This window comes from Nycticebus coucang, chromosome X (assembly GCF_027406575.1).
Source record: "Nycticebus coucang isolate mNycCou1 chromosome X, mNycCou1.pri, whole genome shotgun sequence".
NCBI classification, from domain to species: Eukaryota; Metazoa; Chordata; class Mammalia; order Primates; family Lorisidae; genus Nycticebus; species Nycticebus coucang.
The window spans coordinates 74,554,836-74,572,895 of record NC_069804.1 but is presented as its reverse complement, the minus strand read 5'-3'; positions in this window follow the sequence as shown (position 1 = coordinate 74,572,895).

The following is an 18,060-nucleotide window of genomic DNA, read 5'->3' as shown; positions in this document are numbered from 1 at the left end:
TTTTTTTTATTAAATCATAGCTGGGTATATTAATGCAATCCTGGGGTACAATGTGCTGGTTTTATGTACAATTTGAAATTTTTTCATAACTGATTTGTTTTTATTTCTGAGTAATGTCTTAGCTATGTGAGGTTGTTTTCTGTTTCCATATAAAAGGAAGCACTAGTTTTTACAGATCTTTAAAGTATGATAGAGTTGCTTTAATAGGGATTGCCTTAAATCTGTAGATTGATTTGGGTAGTATGGACATTTTAATAATGTTGATTATTCCCAGAAATTAGCATGGTATGTTTTTCTATTTGTTGACATCTTCAGCTATTTCTTTTAACAGAGTTCCATAATTCTCTTTATAGATATCTTCCATGTCATTTGTAAGGTACACTCTTAGATATTTCATTTTCTTTGGCCCTACTGTAAAGGGAATAGAGTCCTTGACTGTTTTTTTTTTCAGCTTGATTATTGTTGTTATATATGAATCCTACTGATTTGTGAGTAATGATTTTGTAGCCTGAGACACTACTGTATTCCTTGATGACTTCTAAGAGTTTTGTAGTTGAATCCCTGGGGATTTCCAGGTGTACAATCAAATCATCTTCGATGACTAAATGATTGATCTCCTCTGATCCTCTATGAATACCCTTGATCATCATCTCTTCCCTAATTGCAATGGCTAATACTTCCATTACAATGTTAAAAAAGCAGTGGAGACAGTGGGCAACCTTGCCTTATTCATTATCTGAGTTGAAATGTTTTCAATTTTACTCCATTCAACATAATATTGTCTGTGCATTTGGTTTAGATAGCTTCTATCAGTTTAAGAAATGTCCCTTCTATGCCTATTTTCTTAAGTGTTATGATCATGAAAGGATGCTGGATATTATCAAAGGCTTTTTCTGCATCAATTGTGATAATCATAAAGTCTTTGTTTTTTAATTTATGTGATGTATTATATTTATATATTTACATATATTGAACCAGCTTTGAAACCCTGGGATAAAACTCACTTGGTCGTGGTGTATAATTTGTTTGATGTGTTGTTGCATTCTGTTTGCTGGGATCCTATTGAATATTTTTGCATCAATATTCATTAGAGATATTGGTCTATAATTTTATTTTCTTGTTGGGTCTTTTCCTGGTTTGGGTATCAGGGTGATATTTGCTTCATAGAATGTGTTGGGAAGTATTCTTTCTTTTTCTATGTTTTGCAAAATGGTAAGTAATACAGGTACTAGTTCCTCTTTAAAGGTTTGGTAGGATTCTGATGTGAAGCCATCTGGTCCTGGGCTTTTCTTTTTGGGGAGATTTTGTATAGTTGATGCTATTTCCAAACGTGACATAGGCCTGTTCAAAATTTCCACTTCTTTCTGGCTAAGTGTACGAAGGCAGTGTGCTTCCAAGTTTTGGTCAATTTCCTTCAGATTTTCATATTTATGAGAATAGAGTTTTTCATAATATTCATTAAGGAGTTTTTGGATTTCTGAGGAGTCCGTGGTTATCTTGTTTTTGTCATTTCTGATTGATGAAATTAGAGATTTGACTCTTTTATGTCTGGTTAGGTCAGCCAAAGGTTTATCTATTTTATTGACCTTTTCAAAAAACCAACTTTTTGATTCATTGATATGTTGTATAATTATTTTATTTTCAGTTTCATTTAATTCTGCTCTAATTTTGGTTATTTCTTTTCTTCTGCTGGGTTTGGGGTTGGAATGTTTTTCCTTTTCTAGTTGCTTGAGATGTCCCATTAAGTTGTTAACTCCCTCTCTTTCCTTTCTCTTGAGGAAGGTTTCAAGCACTATAAATTTCAATCTTAGGGCTGCCTTTGCATTATCCCATAAGTTCTGGTAGTTCACGTCTTCATTATCATTTTGTTCCAAAAATTTGGTAATTCTTTCTTAATCTCATCTATAACCCAACTATCATTTAGCATAAGGTTATTTAATTTCTATGTCTTTGTGTGAGTTTGAAGATTCCTGTTGTTACTGAGTTTGACTTTTATTCCATGATGTTCTAAGAAAATACAAAGAATAATTTCCATTTTTAAAAAATTTTCTTATTTTAGACTTGTGACCTCAGATGTGATTAATTTTGGAGGATGTTCCATGGGCTGAAAAAAGAATGTGTATTCAGTTTTGTTAGTATGAAATTTTCTGTAGATGTCTGTGAAATCCAATTTTTTTAATGTTCAAATTTAAGTCTAAATTTTCTCTGCTTAGTTTCTTATTGGAGGATCTATCCAACACTTCCAAAATGGTGTTAAAAATCTCTATTATAGTGCTGGAGGAAATCAAGTTGCTGATGTTAGTTTCTCTTATAAATTGAGGAGCACTTTGATTGGGTGCATAAATATTAATAATTGAAATCTCATCATGTTTAGTGTTTCCCTTAACAAACATGAAGTGACCATCATTATCTTTCCTTACTTTTTGTTGGTTTAAAGCCTATTGTATCTGCGAATAGAATTGCAATACCTTCTTTTTTCTGATTTCCATTTGCCTGAACTGTAGATGATCATCCCTTCATCCTGAGTCTATATTTATCTTTGAAGGTAAGTTCTTGTATGCAGCAGATATCTGGTCTGAGTTTTTGTATCCAGTCAGCTAACCCATGCCTCTTTAGAGGACAATTTAAGCCATTCACATTAATTGAGAGTATTGATAAGCCTGGAAGTATTTTGGGTGTTGAGTTTCTCGAAAATTCAGTGGATTTTTTTTTTTTAGATGAAAGTCTTTATTCAAGCTAGTTCACAGAAACAGGAATCATGATTTCTGTGTGCTCCATGCAGCTGTTCAAGATCTAATCTGTATGGATGCTCAGAAACACTCCGTGGACTTTATAGGGAAGGTCATAAATAATATTTCATGTCTGTGAAAGCATTCTGTATTTAAATTAACTGGTGTTCCTTTAATGTTATGATTGAAGCTACATCTGTTGAATAAAGGGTTTATGAATAAAGGATTTACTTTTTATATAAAAATAAACTCACCCTAATTTGCTAAGGAAAATAAACCTATAGCTTGCAAATTTAAAAACGTCTTTTTGTTAATTCACTCCTCCAGCCCACAGTAAAAAGTGTTTTTTAATTAAATTATGCCCACAGTATTACTCTCTAAAACTGGTCCACTAAACATTTAATATTTATTTATATTCACCTGAACATCACTGGTGCATAATGTTTATTTGATTTACAGTACAGTTCACTCTAGATTTGTGGTTTCCATAAAGATGTACTATCAATATACTCTTTGAAACATGTAATAATGTCCCACTGCAAGTTGAAAAAAGCCCCCACTGTCTGATGTTAGACTTGCTTTGTTTTACCTCTTAATAACACTTGCTGTATTGCTTTAACAATTGAATAAACACAAAGAAAGCCACTGTAGGGCAACACTGGGAAATGGACTGGTGGCTTAACCTTTGGCCTATTTATTCCAGCAAACTGAGAGGAGTGTGGCACAGGTTAGTCAGTAACCATTTCTTCCCCAAGCATATGGAGAAACTGATATTTAAATTTTACTAAAGGTTTGACATCAGATGGCTCTCAAAATTTTAGGAAACCATAATATTTATACACTATACCTATCTGTCATGAAATTCTTAACATTATGCAAATGATCTTTTATAAAATTAACAAGTCCACTGCATAGGTTGTATACTCATCAGACATCTAAATTTTTTTTTATTGTTAAATCATAGCTGTGTACATTTGTGCAATCAAAGTGTACAATGTGTTGGTTTCATATACAATCTTAAATATTCTCATCAAACTGTTCAACGTAGCCTTCATGGCATTTTATTAGTTATTGCATGTAGACATTTGTATGTTTCTGAGTGAGTTTACTTTGGTGGTAGAGAATTGTGCTGGTCATCGGGGAGAATGGGTCTGAGAATATCCTAGAGAGCTTGTTTAGTTATGGCAAATTTCTGCATTTAGTAGGTTTCATCTGTACCCATTCTAAAATGCACCATAAGTGTGGCCCCACGCATTGCCCTCCCTCCACCCTGACTTCCACCCTCCCTTCTGCTCCCTTGGCCCTTTCCCCATATTCTTGTGCTATACTTGGGTTATAGCCTTCATATGAAAGCTATAAATTAGCTTCATAATAGGGCTGAGTACATTGGATACTTGTTTTCCATTCTTGAGATAATTTGCTGAGAAGAATATGTTCCAGCTAAATCCATGTAAGCATGAAAGAGGTAAAGTCTCCATCTTTCTTTAAGGCTGCATAATATTCCATGGTATACGTACCACAATCATGCTACTGGACCTGAGACTGTACTATAAATTGATAGTGATCAAAACAGCATGGTACTGGCACAAAAACAGAGAAGTAGATGTCTGGAACAGAATAGAGAACCAAGAGATGAATCCAGCTATTTACCATTATTTGATCTTTGACAAGCCAATTAAAAACATTCAGTGGGGAAAAGATTTCCTAATTAACAAATGGTGCTACGTGAAGTGGCTGGCAATCTGTAAAAGACTGAAACTGGACCCACTCCTTTCACCATTAACTAAGATAGACTCTCACTGGATAAAAGATTTAAACTTAAGACATGAAACTATTAAAATACTTGAAGAAACTGCAGGGAAAACTCTTGAAGGAATCGTTCTGGGTGAATATTTTATGAGGAGGACTCCCTGGGCAATTGAAGCAGTATCAAAAATACACTACTGGGACCTGATCAAACTAAAAAAGCTTCTGCACAGCCAAGAACATAGTATGTAAAGCAACCAGACAGCCCTCAGAATGGGAGAAAATACTTGCAAGTCATACCTCCAATAAAGGTTTAATAACCAGAATCCACAGAGAACTCAAACATATTAGCAAGTAACAAACAAGTGATCCCATCTCAGGGTGGGCAAAGGACTTGAAGAGAAACTTCTCTAAAGAAGACAGATGCACGATCTACAGACACATGAAAAAAATCTCATCATCCTTAATCATCAGAGAAATGCAAATCAAAACTACTTTGAGATATCACCTAATTCCAGTAAGATTAGACCACGTAACAAAATCCCAAAACCAGAGATGTTGGCATGGATGCAGAGAAAAGGGCACACTTCTACACTGCTGGTGGGAATGCACACTAATACCTTCCTTTTGGAAGGATGTTTGGAGAATACTTAGAGATCTGAAAATAGACCTGCCATTCGATCCTATAATTCCTTTACCAGGCATATACCCAGAAGACCAAAAATTACAATATAATAAAGACATCTGTACCAGAATGTTTATTGTAGCTCAATTCATAATTGCTAAGTCATGGAAGAAGCCCAAGTGCTCATCGACTTAGTGGACTTCTTTAATCGTTTAATCACTGTGGAATTTGGAGTTTGATCAAAAGTTTCTGAGTAAGTTTACTTTGGTGGTAGACCATTTTGTTGGCCATTGTGGATAACGGGTCTGAGAATATCCTAGAGAGCTTGCTTAGTTATGGCAAATTTCTTCAACATGTGAATGTCATTAAAGTATTGAATTTCTCCATCATAAATGAAACTCATTTTAGCTGGATACAGGATTCTGGGTTGAAAATTTTTTTGTTTTAGGAGGTTGAAGGTAGATGACCATCCTCTTCTGGTTTTAAAAGTTTCTGCAGAGAGATCTACAGTCATTCTAATATTCTTCCCCTTGTAGGTTATGGTTTTCTTACATCTGGCTGCTTGCAGTATTTTCTCCTTCAAATTAACTTTGGCGAAGTTAATTATAATGTGTCTGGGAGATGGCTTATTTGGATTGAGTTGTGCTGGTGTTCTGAAACTGTCTGCTATCTGAATTTCAGAATATCTTGTGATGTTTGGGAAGTTCTTCTCGATTATCTCTTGGGGTAGAACACCTTGGCCTTTCAAAGCAAACTTATCACTGTCAGGAATTCCTATAAGGTGAATGTTTGCTTTTTTTGGAATTGTCCCACAGCTCTCTGAGAGAATGATCCATTTTTGCTCTCCACTTTTCTTCCTCTTTGAGCATTTGAGAGTGTTCAAAAGCTTTGTCTTCAATGTCAGAAATCCTTTCTTCTGCCTGTTTGATTCTGTTACTGAGGGATTCTACTGTATTTCTCATATCTTGGGGGGATGCAAATTCTTTTCTCAATGTGTCAAAATATTTGGTGATTTTGTCTTTGAATTCATTGAATTCTTGAGACAACTTTTTAACTATTCTTGAATTTCTAATTCCAACTTTATTTTCATTGTGTTAATTTTATTTGCCATCCAAATTCTAAACTCGATTTTGACATCTCAGCCAGTTGTTTATGAATGGGATTTTCTGGTGCAGCTGCTTTGTCATTCCTTGGGGGTGTTGATCTACTCTGATTATTTATGTTGCCAGAATTTTTCCACTCATTCAGCTCCATGATATTTTTTCACTGTTTGGTTAAATTAGCCAGTAAGGTGCAATTGGATTGGGGGCTCCAGGACTTGTGGTTAACCAGCCCTTTGCCGAAGGGCTGGGAAAGTTGACCTCAGCTTTTCCCCTATAGCTTTGCAAAGGACCCATAAAATACTACAGCCTGAGACTCTCGGGACCTGCTTTGTGTGGTGAGGCCAGATGGCTCTTTCTTGTATTCAGTTGATCTCTATCCAATCCCTGTGAATCAGTGACTCTGGGTTCAAGTCTCAGCTGTGGAGAAATACAAGCAAATAAGACATCCCACTCCCCATGGAAAACAACTGGAAGAACAAAATCAAACCTTCCCACTACAACACAACTAGGATACCAACTTGCAGGGTCCTCAGGTGATTTGCCCAGATCAAGAGTTCCAAATCAATTTTCCCAGTCAGCACCAGCTCTCTGGTGGGATAGTTTAAAAGGTCTCCAGCAACTAGATAGCAGGGGTCTACTGGCAACTCATGTGTGGCTAGCTCCAGTGCTCCATGGAGTCAGAAAGGCCTGCCCAGTATAAGAGTTGGACCAAGGGGGCTGATGCCTCTTTCTCCACCTTGTACCTCCTTCACCACCAGTTTCTGGTAACTCTAGTCTCTGGTAACCCCATCAACAGTCTCTTGTAACCCAGTATTTGTGGCCCAGTTCTGTCCAATAAACAAATGTGCCAGGGCTCTGTGCCTGCCAGAGTCAAAGTAAAGTCAATGCTTCCTTAGCCCAGCCACCACCCTCTGCCATAAGCCAGCAGGGGAGCTGAAGCCTCTCTACCTCAGGTACTCAATGGCAGCTAGGAAGTTTTCCACTTGAGCTCAGTCCAAACTTGAGGATAACAAGACCACAAATGTGTTGTTGTTTTTTTTTCCCTCAGCCACTGCACTTTTGCCCCCACTTCTGTGCAGCTCTGGTATCCCTATATGGCGAGGTCTGACTCCCTCTGGCAGTCTTCAGAGTTGGGGAGGTGTCTCTCCAAAATTAGACCCCAGAGGGATCGCTCTATTAATGTTGATGCTGGGTGGGCGGTGTCTCCAATCTGGTTTTCGTGCCTTAGTGGTTCCTGGGTCTCCACCCTTCACAGGGAGACCCAAGCCTCCTCCCACTGCTGAGTTGCACTTTCTCGGAGCCAGGCCAGATATCTTCCCCCTATGCCTTTCTGTACTGTTACCAGATTCACAGATATAGTGTAGCTATGCTGCCACTGTCCATGCAATGCCCAGTCCTAGCAATGATCCACAGACATTCTCTGCAGGGTTGAACTTTTAGACCTCCAGGCAAGGGGGGAAGGGTGGACTGGGAGTTCAAAGTGGCAGAGAAAATATTTATTTAAACTTCCTGTCCGACAAGATTATTCCCAGGCTCACACACAGCAGGGACTCTCTGGAGGAGTCCTGGCTTCTAGTCATTTGTTTATAATTTGCTCTGGTGGGGTGTGAGAAGAGAACCTCAGTTTATTGCTCACTAGTAGAGATTCCACAGCAAGCAACCAACTCTCTTGGGGGAGGGGATGGACATGTCCTCTTTCTGGACATCATGTGGCGCTGTGAGTGGTTCCCAGGCTTATACCTGATTCCCAGTTTACATTGCTCTCTGTGGTTGCCTGGCTACCTGCTTGTCACTTAGATCTTGCCAAACTGTTGATTCCACAGATCTCAAAAAATCTTCACAGGCAGGTTTCACAAATTCTCCCAGCAACAGTTCCTGTGAAGAGCAGGATATCCTGGGCCTGCTTTGGGTGCAGGATGACTGCCTGCAAGTGAGACTCAAATTGCTGCACCTGGCCCACGGTGAAAGGTGCCTGCGGTGACTGCTATTTCCCAGATTTCAAAACAATGTACACTTCTTATCTGGGATCTTTCCTGTCTGAGTGTCTCTCCCGCTGCCCAACCGTGGTGGTGCTGCTCCAGATAGCACCCCACTCTGGCAGCTAAATTCCACTTGGGAGTTCACACTTCATCAATCTTTCCACATAATACCTAGTTGCCCCATGAACTGGGAATTGTAATCCTCCTTGGGTGGGGGTGCTGTTTGCCACAGCCAGCCGCCTGCTACAGGAGCCACTGCACAGAGACTTTCCTGGCAGTCTCCGCAGCTCCAGATTATACTCCAAGTCCAGCAATCTGCCACTTCCCTGCACACCCAGACCTGCCACTCCACACCACTATTCCATGCTGGGAATAATCTAGCCTACTAACTCTCACCTGTTGTTCTAGGAGAGCTGAGATAAATGTCTATTTCATCCGCCATCACACTCCCCCTCCCATTCTGTAAATTTTAGTATGTTGTTTCTTCAACTTCATTAATATAAAAATATATTTTTTATATAAAAATATTTCTTTTTCTTTGATTTTCCTTTTTGATTACTTCTTTGACTCATTGGTTATTTTGGAATGTATGGTTTAATTTCTATATATTTATGTACTCCGTTAATTTCTCCATTAATAAATTCTAATTTTATTCCAGGTAGTTGGAGAACATATTTTGTATTATTTCTACTATTTAAAATTTATTGAATCTTGTTTTATGGACTAATGTATGGTCTATCATGGAGAATATTCTAAGTATACTTGAGAAAAAGTTGTGTTCTCTTGTCATTGGGAGGAGGGTTCAAAGATGCCTGTGGGGGGTGGGGAATGCCTGTTGGTCCAGTTTGTTTTTAGAGTTGTTGTCCAGTTGACTTCTACTTCCTTGTTGATCTTCTATATAGTTGTTTTTCTATTACCAAAAGTGTGGTATTGAGATCTCCAATTATTATTGTTTAATTGTATATTCATCCCCTTATTTCTGTCAATTGTTTTTCACTTATTTTGATGCTCTGTTACTAGGTTAATATGTTTATAATTGTTATAATAAAAGTGGATTCATTATTTTATCATTAGTAATATCTCCTTTATGTGTAGTAAAACTTTTTGTTAATATAAATTTTGTCTAATATTATATATTCACTCTAATTTTCCTATGATTATTGTTTGCATGATATATCTTTTTCAATCTTTTTACTTTCAACCTATTTGTATCTTTGAATTGGAAATGCATCTTCTGTAGACAATATAGTTGACACTTGAATGACATTAGGGTTGGGTTTTGAAAATATGTGTGTAATATTTGACTCTTCCAAACTTAACTACTAATAGTCTACTATTGACTGGAAGCCTTCCTGATAATATAAATGGTTGATTAACACATGTTTTGTATTATATATATACATGTATATATACATATACATTATATATCATATTCTTATAACAAAATAGCTGGAGAAAAAGTTATTAAGGAAATAATAAAAAAGGAAAAATATATTTAAAGTATTGTATTGTTATTTATTTATACCACAAGCTTAAGTCATTTGTTTATAAGATGAGTCATCTATCTGAAATGGTGGACAGCCACAGATGTAGACCCCAATGTTTGGTACATATCATGCAATTCAGCTTTTTCTTGTAATAGCATGACTTTTCTCTGGTTCTTGGGAACACTTCCATCACCACTGTGGCACACTGGTGGCACTGGTGGCACTGGGTCCCTGGTGTTATTCAAAGTTTTTAAATATTACACAAACACAATGAAAAATACACAAGATCTGTGAGCGGTCACTTTTTATTGCGATATACAATTTACTGAAAAAATAAACTATTCATGCAGAGGTGATTAGTGTCATACTGCATTTTAAGTGGACATCTCAACACCTGCACTCACTGCAATAGCACAAGAGGTGGCTACAAAATTATTACAGTATTATAGTATGGGCAAGGCATGGTGGCTCATGCCTGCAATCCTAGCACTCTGAGGGGCCCAGAAAGGTGAATTGTTGAGCTCAGGAGTTTGAGAACAGCCTAAGCAACAGTGAGACTCTATTTGTACTAAAAAATAGAAAAACTTTCCAGATATTGTGGTGGGCACCTGTAGTCCCAGCTATCTTGGGGGCTGAGACAAGAGGATTGCTTAAGTCCAAGAGTTCGAGGTTCCTGTGAGCTATGACACCATGGCACTCTACCCAATTCAGCTTTTTCTTGTAATACCATGACAGAGTGAGACTGTCTCAAAAGGAAAAAAAAAAGTAGTATAGTATGTACTATAGTTAATTTTATACAGTTATTACTTAATATTGCATCTTTACATTTGTTTACATTTCTCCTGACTATGAATGGTGTGTGTTTGTGTGCATAAGTTTTGATAATAGATTTGTGCATATCTTACGGTAGTAAATTCATACATCTTATGCATTTATAACATATTCAACTTTTTCTTGATGTTTTTGATAATTCTAGGCTACATGGCTTATCTGTGAGTTTTTCCAAATTGTCACGAAACTTCAAAATTGTTCCCAATATATTTATTTAAAAATTCTGCATATAAGCAGACATGTGCGGTTCAAACCTGTGTTATTCAAAGGTCAATTGTATATAATTGGAAAAAAATTGAAATGTAAGGCTTTGTAAGATTTGTTTTTAAACTGTACAGTGTCTTTTTTTGTATAGTTTACACACTATTGAATGTGTCTTTAGATAGCCCTATTCTGGTGGTATTTTCAATAGCTACTAACATTGCCTGGTACAGTATAGGGGTTGTAAATTGGCATGGAAATTTAAAGCAGGTTCTTGTTGGTGCACAGCACAAATTAGTTATATATGGGGATGGTAGTTTTTTCATCTTCAGTTGTCTCTGATGCAGCTTATATGAAATAATTGTTGTTCTGTTAACTAAATACTACTCTGTAATTGCAAAAAAAGTTGCAGCTGTTTTGTTGACATTCTGAATGCTTCTAAGTAAATACATTTTTTTATTGAAAAAATTAAAATAAAAAAATTCAGTCTGACAATCTGTCTTTTGATTGGATTGTTTAATCCATTGACATTTAATGTTTATATATATATATATATATATATATATATATAGAGAGAGAGAGAGAGAGAGAGAGAGAGAGGGAGAGAGAGTTGGATTTACATCTGTTATCTTACTTTTGGTTTTCCATGTGTTTCATACCTTTCTTGGTCTTCCATTCCTCTTTTAATAATTTATTTTCCATTGAGCCAAAAATTTCTAATGTACTATTTTAATATCATAAGTGAGTTTTTCTCTATCTTTTTGAGTTAAGTTTTAGTGGTAGTGCTAGAGTTTATATCTTCATTTATCAGAATTATTTTCAGATTTATACTAGCTTAATTCCAATAATATATAAGAATGTTATCTCTGTATAGCTTTATTTACTTTTATGTGGTATTTTTGTTATATGTATTTTCTCTATTGATGATGCAAAGTCAAAAATACATTTTATAAGTATTAATTTACCATCTTTTATCATTTTTTAGCCAAGGATAGCTCTTTTCCTACCCACTCATTGTGTGCTATTATTGGTAAATGCAATACACATGTTACCTTCTATATGCTATAGACCCAGAAATAGATTATATACATCTTAGTTTAGACAATTGCTTTTCAAATTAGTTAACAGATGAAGGGAATAAATATTTATTAATAGTGCTTACTATAATTATAAGTACCTATAATGGGTACCTTTTGTTTACTCATTTGCATTTAAATTACCCTGTAGGATCAATTGCATTAAGCCTGAAGAATATTGTTTAATATTTCTTGTAAGGCAGGTATATTAGGCCATTTGGGCTGCTATAACAAAATACTATAGATTGTGTAGCTTAAAAAATAACAGAAATTCATGTTTCATAGTTTTGGAAACTGGGCCAGGAATTCAAAGATCAAGGTAGCAGCACATTTCATGTCTGGTGAAGGCTTGCTTTCTCCTAGACTATGCCTTCTCATTGTGTTCTCACATGGTTGAAGGGAAGAATAATCTCCCTTGAGCTTCTTTTTATAAGGATGGTAATCCCATTCATGATCCAATCATATCCAAAGGCCCTATTTTCTAATACCTTCACTTTAGGGGTTAGAATTTCAGCATAGGAATATTTGAGGGACACATTTACAGCGTAACAGAAGGTCTATGAGAAACAAATCTTTCAGTTTCTAAGTATCTGAAAAGTCTTTATTTTCCTTAATTATTAAATTTCTTTGCCACATATAGGATTCTTGGTAGCGTTTTTTATTACATGCTTTGAATATATTATCTCACTGCCTTTTGGCCTTTATTGTTTCTACTGAGACATCGGCTGTTAATCTTATTGGAGTTCCCTTATAACTGGTTTAGTTATTTTAATGGTCTACTTCTCCTCAATTCTCCACAGGGAGTTAAATCTCTGATATTGCTCCTCAGGGAGGTGCAACTTTGGGTATAATACAGTCATTTGGAGATAATGGCGGTAAAATGGTAGGGCTTTCTTCCACTTGTCTTTGACCACACCTTGCTGTTATGTTTCACCAATTGCTACCCTGTTGCTATATTATTTATAATGATGCCTGGGCCATAAGATTCTTCTACAAATAAATTTAATAAAATTGTGGCTCCTTTTATGGAAGAGTTTCTGTGGTCAGTATCTGCTATTTACTCTGATTGCAGCAAAGTTCCTCCCAGCATTCTTATTCTCTAGTTCACTCCTTCAAACTTGCCAATGTACAGTTTAGGCTGTATCTTTATTAGATCCATAATCTCTCAGTTCATTTCCTCACAACATCCACTTATTTTCAGAGTACTCTAAGTTTTAAATTTCTTACTGATCTTCATTTGGGAAGAGGGCTGTTTTATGGCATGCTTTTAACACAGGAAAATGTTTTAAGTCAGGACTCTGGAACTGGGAACAATGGCAAATATTTTCCTGAGTGACACCCCTATTTTAAGAGGTGAATGTTCAGTGGTAGGATTGAGGGGTAGGTAGTAAGTGGCCTAAGAACTTTTTGGCTTTCTATTCCTGGAATAAGGTCACCATTTCACAAGTTTGGGGAAGGGCGATTGGCACCTCAGTATTCTGGCACATTATGGTCAAGGTAGTCTCCATTTGGTAAGTGTAGGTTAGGCAGAAGAAGGGAACCTCATCTCCAGAATGAACTCTCCCAGACTTAGCCTGTTAACGAGCATCTCAGAAGCAGGGTGAGAAATGCAGAAATCCTTTTTCTCCAGAGAAGAAAGGCCTCCTATTGGGACCTGGCAGAATAGGAAGTCCTGCATTTTTGGCTGCAGCAGTTTGGAGTTGAGTCTTCATCTCACTAAGCTAGAAACAGAATGAGAGAGAGCACTCTTTATTCAAATACTGCAGATTCTTCCCTTTCTTAATACATTTTAATTGGTTTTCTTGAGTAGATATTTCTTTATAATATCTTTGTCCTTGGGACCATTTCCAAAAACTTAATTTTTATTTTCCCAAATAATTTTCATCAGTTTTATTGGGGAGTTGGCGGTGGAGTTCCTCATACTGTCATGCTAGAAGTCAACCTTTTACTGTTGAGTTTTGAGATTTTTTCTTATACAGACAGTATGCATAAATGCAGATTGTTTTTTGCAGTTATAGAGGACAGCTATAATATCTAAGCACAGGAAGTGAAATGAAAGTGGAAAGAGAGACTCTGCTTAAGTATAGTAAACTTCCCCACCAATATATATGGCTCCCACATTTTTCTGAATGGAATGTCATCTAATGGAAATGTGCAAACATGGAGTTAGTGAGATTGTGAAAAAAGGAGTGAAATACATCACCTTGTGTGCCAAACCCACAACATAAAGACAGTGGTATAAATTTTCATCTTGCATAATATTCCTGTTGGTTTATTGAATGAACCAACATGTTACAGAATATTATGGTATGATTATATTTTAAAAATTAAAACAAAAACAATATATAGTTATAAATAAATGTATATGTAAAAGCATTCAGAGGAATAGGTAGTGCAATATTAACAGTTGTTATCTGTAGGAGCTGAACTTTTTTTTGAGTTTTCCTTTTATTTCATTGTTTTCATTTTCTTATTGTTGTATAGTGAACTTGTGATACTTGTACAATTTTTAAAAATGAAAATATGTTTCAAAAATACATCTATATGAGGATACTATGGAGGCTAAAATAGTCTGTTAGAAACAGAAAGACCCCTAAATACTAGTTAATCCATCTCTTAGTGTTACAATGTGGAAACCAAGGCCAAGAGAGAAGAGACATGGCTAAGATTAGAATTTTGATCTTTTGACTTCTAGTCCACTAATCTTCTTACTACCACATTTAATCAAACAACTAAGTGTAAACCTATTCAAAAAGGGAAAGAAGCCATCTGGTATGCTTGTACTTGCTAGTTCAAAGCAGAAGGCTAGAGATTTATGTTGCATTGCAAAATTCAATGTGAACTAATCTTGATCCTTAACATAGACCTGTACTGGAAGAATAGAATCTCCTCCTCCTTGAAGCTTCAATGACTACCCAAAGTTCAGACCCAATCCAATCCAGGTATGAATCTAGCCAGAACACCCTCCTTCAGACATTTAACTGAATATAGTCATGATGATCTCTAGCTTATACCTCAGGGAATGAACTTGCCAGGAACAGCTTGTTCCTTATCGTACTTACAAAGCCAAGTTATTAGAAATCTCCTCCTCTGGGTATCTGTCTAAACCAGGTGCATTATCAATCACCTATTATAAATTATTAAATACAAAGTAAGCCTGATAAAGGCCAGTAGGAACTGCTTAACTTCTGAAAATGCTGGAAGAAGGAGCCTTCATCTTCTCTCAACATCCATGCAGGCAAACTAAAGCCATTTTACTTTTCCCCGCTTCCTCCTCACCAAATGCCTCTTGGGGACATGAAAAATGAACACTTTAGATCTTGAACGAAGGGAAGAAAGGCAGTAAACCAGAATAGGAAATTTTCCCTGGAGAGTATCTAGCATGGTAGTGTGGTATCGTGGAGAATGTATCAGATTCAGAAGCAACACAGACTGAGTTGGAATCTCTCCACTGTCTAGCATTGGTTGTAGAGCCTTAACCAGGTCCTCTCATCTTTCTGAGCCTCAATGTTGTCATATCTTGACAATTATATGAAATGGCTTTCAATGAAACACATTCCCACTTACTTTGATCTCTTTAGTTTCTGTTTTAAAAGTGTCCTCCTTTTCTTTTTCAAATAATCTGGCATTGGAAATGCTGCCATTTTCTTGGATTGTGTGCTTGCTAACACATACTCAGGCCTGTTACTCCCCAAACCAGAGCTTTGCGGTTTGCATGTGCAAATGCAAAGCAGATTTCTGCTGCATACTTACATTTCCCAGTGCATTACGTGTCTCCAGCAGTTCAGATAGAACACTCCTAATGGAGTAGACTGGAGGGTGTGGCTTACTGCCAATCACTGAAAGCTTCATCCACTGGAGACCAGATGGGCTCTAAAGTTGCCAGCTCCTTGGCCCTAGAAAAAGGGACTTGCTAGAAGAAGACTGATCCCACTGTGGATGAAAGCTACCCTCATCCAGAGGCCCATGGCAGAGCAGAAACAGCATTGAAGTAGGAATTACACAGTTGTGCGATGTGGCCTAGCACAAATCACAACCCCTCTCTGGAACAAAGTTTTTTTCCTTTTTTTTTTTTTTTTTTTTGTAGAGACAGAGTCTCACTTTACTGCCCTCGGTAGAGTGCCGTGGTGTCACATGGCTCACAGCAACCTCCAGCTCTTGGGCTTACATGATTCTCTTGCCTCAGCCTCCCGAGCAGCTGGGACTACAGGCACCCGCCACAACGCCTGGCTATTTTTTTTGTTGCAGTTTGGCCGGGGCTGGGTTTGAACCCGCCACCCTCGGCATATGGAGCCGGCGCCCTACTCACTGAGCCACAGGAGCTGCCCCAAGTTTTTTTCCTTTTGAAACTGAAGATAATAACCTCTGATCTAACCACTTGACAGGGTAGGATTAAGAGAAATCATTGGCATGCATGTTTTATAAGCTTTACTGCTCTGTTTATGTACATGTTGTTATTATTATTGCAGAATGATTAATCTACATGCTCACCTCTGAAATTTTGAGCTGGTAGAACCTAAGATCAGGGCAATTTGTTAAATCAGGGTCCAAGGCTACTTTGTAACTGATGATAAATTTCTGACTCTGGAACAAAAAGAGAGGACAATAATTGAGCCAATTTAGGAAAGAGCAATAATTGCTCCAAAAGGGTAGTATGCTAATTATAAAGAAGTAGAACAAAACCCCATGTACATAATCTTAGAACCAAGGGTTACTTGTCTGTGAAAGATGTTTTTTTGCATAACGAAAGATAGTGCTCTGTCGCTAAGGAGCTTCTTTGACACTAAAAAATGTGGATGCTAAAAAAAAAAAAATGTGGATGCTTTTGGGGGTGTTCCCAAATAACTATGGTCTCATAAAGAGGAGCTATTTCAAGATTAGCCTTGAGGACTAAAATCACTTTGGGTAGTCATCCTTCTCCAGATTGAGGAGCAGTTGACTAAAGCCTGTTTGGCAGAGTCAGCCTCAGGGCTTGAAAACAGAATGGTAAATCAAAATCAACAGGCCCCAGGGAAGCTGAAAGAAAAAAAAAAAAGAATGAACACATAAAATGATCTTATAGTAAGGGCCCAAAAGTGTAGGACTTTGTTCAGAGAGGTTTGAGAAAATAAGAGAAAATTATGGCATAGGTCAGAGTCTACTGAAGGCAGGCTAGATGCTGGCATGGATGCTTAAACTGAGCTGACAGGCTAGAAATCCATAGTCCTCTCCTTGTGCTTTTCTCCTCTTCACAGCACCAGTATCACAGCTCCCTGACTCAGCCTTCAGCTCTGCATTCCACAAAGGGTCCTGTCTCCAGAATGTTTCTGTGAAATAGCACTATTGAGGTGCTCCTGTTTAGGCTAGGTCAGCAACCCTAACAGCTTCTTCCGTGTGCCTGCCTAAGCCTCAGTTATTTTCCATAAAGTTTTCCCCCTACCCTCTCTGGCACAGTGGATTTCTGCACCTCCGTACTTCATTTTCAATCCTTTGCTTTTTTTCCCCCCCAGTGTACATTTTTATTTATAAGAGGGAAAGGTAAGCCCCAGGAGGAGACAGAATTTGTTCCAAAGGCAACTAGAAAGTCTTTGGAAAAGCTAGGAAAGGATGGATCCTGGTTACCCGACTCCTAGTCCTATGTCTCTTTACCCCATCTTTTTTCCTTTAGCATGCTGCACCTGCCTATTTACAAATTACATTTAGCTAATTAAATCATTCATATCTAACAAGATAATTTTCAATAATGGTCAGTTATTTTTATGCAGAACATATTTCCTTTTTTGTTTTTAAATTAATTTTTATATGTGTATATTCATAGGGTACAAGTACAGTTTTTCTGCACTGATATATTGCATTGTAGTGAAGTCAGAGCCTTCAGCGCATCCATTACTGAAACAAAGCACATTATACCTACCAAGCAACATGTAAAACATATTTCTACCCAGTTATCCAAGCCAGAAACCTGGCCAGCACTTCTGACTCCTTCTTCTCCCTCAATGGCCCCTTCCCCAGCATCTATCTAATCAGCCATTAAATCTTAGTTTTTGTCTGCCCTAAATAGTTCTGAGATCATCTCCATGCCTGTATCCAGGCCACCACTAGCTTTGATTCTAACTGTAACAGCCTCCTAACCTGACTCCTTTTGCTTTTTTCTTGATCTCTATCTTCCATCTCACTGTCTCATGTCCAGATTCTACCTTTCTACCAGTCCCCAAATAACGAAATAGGTAATATTTCATGTACTATTAAGTGAATTCATTGAGACTATCTGGTGCACTATTTTGCAAAGGATTATGGCGCTCTA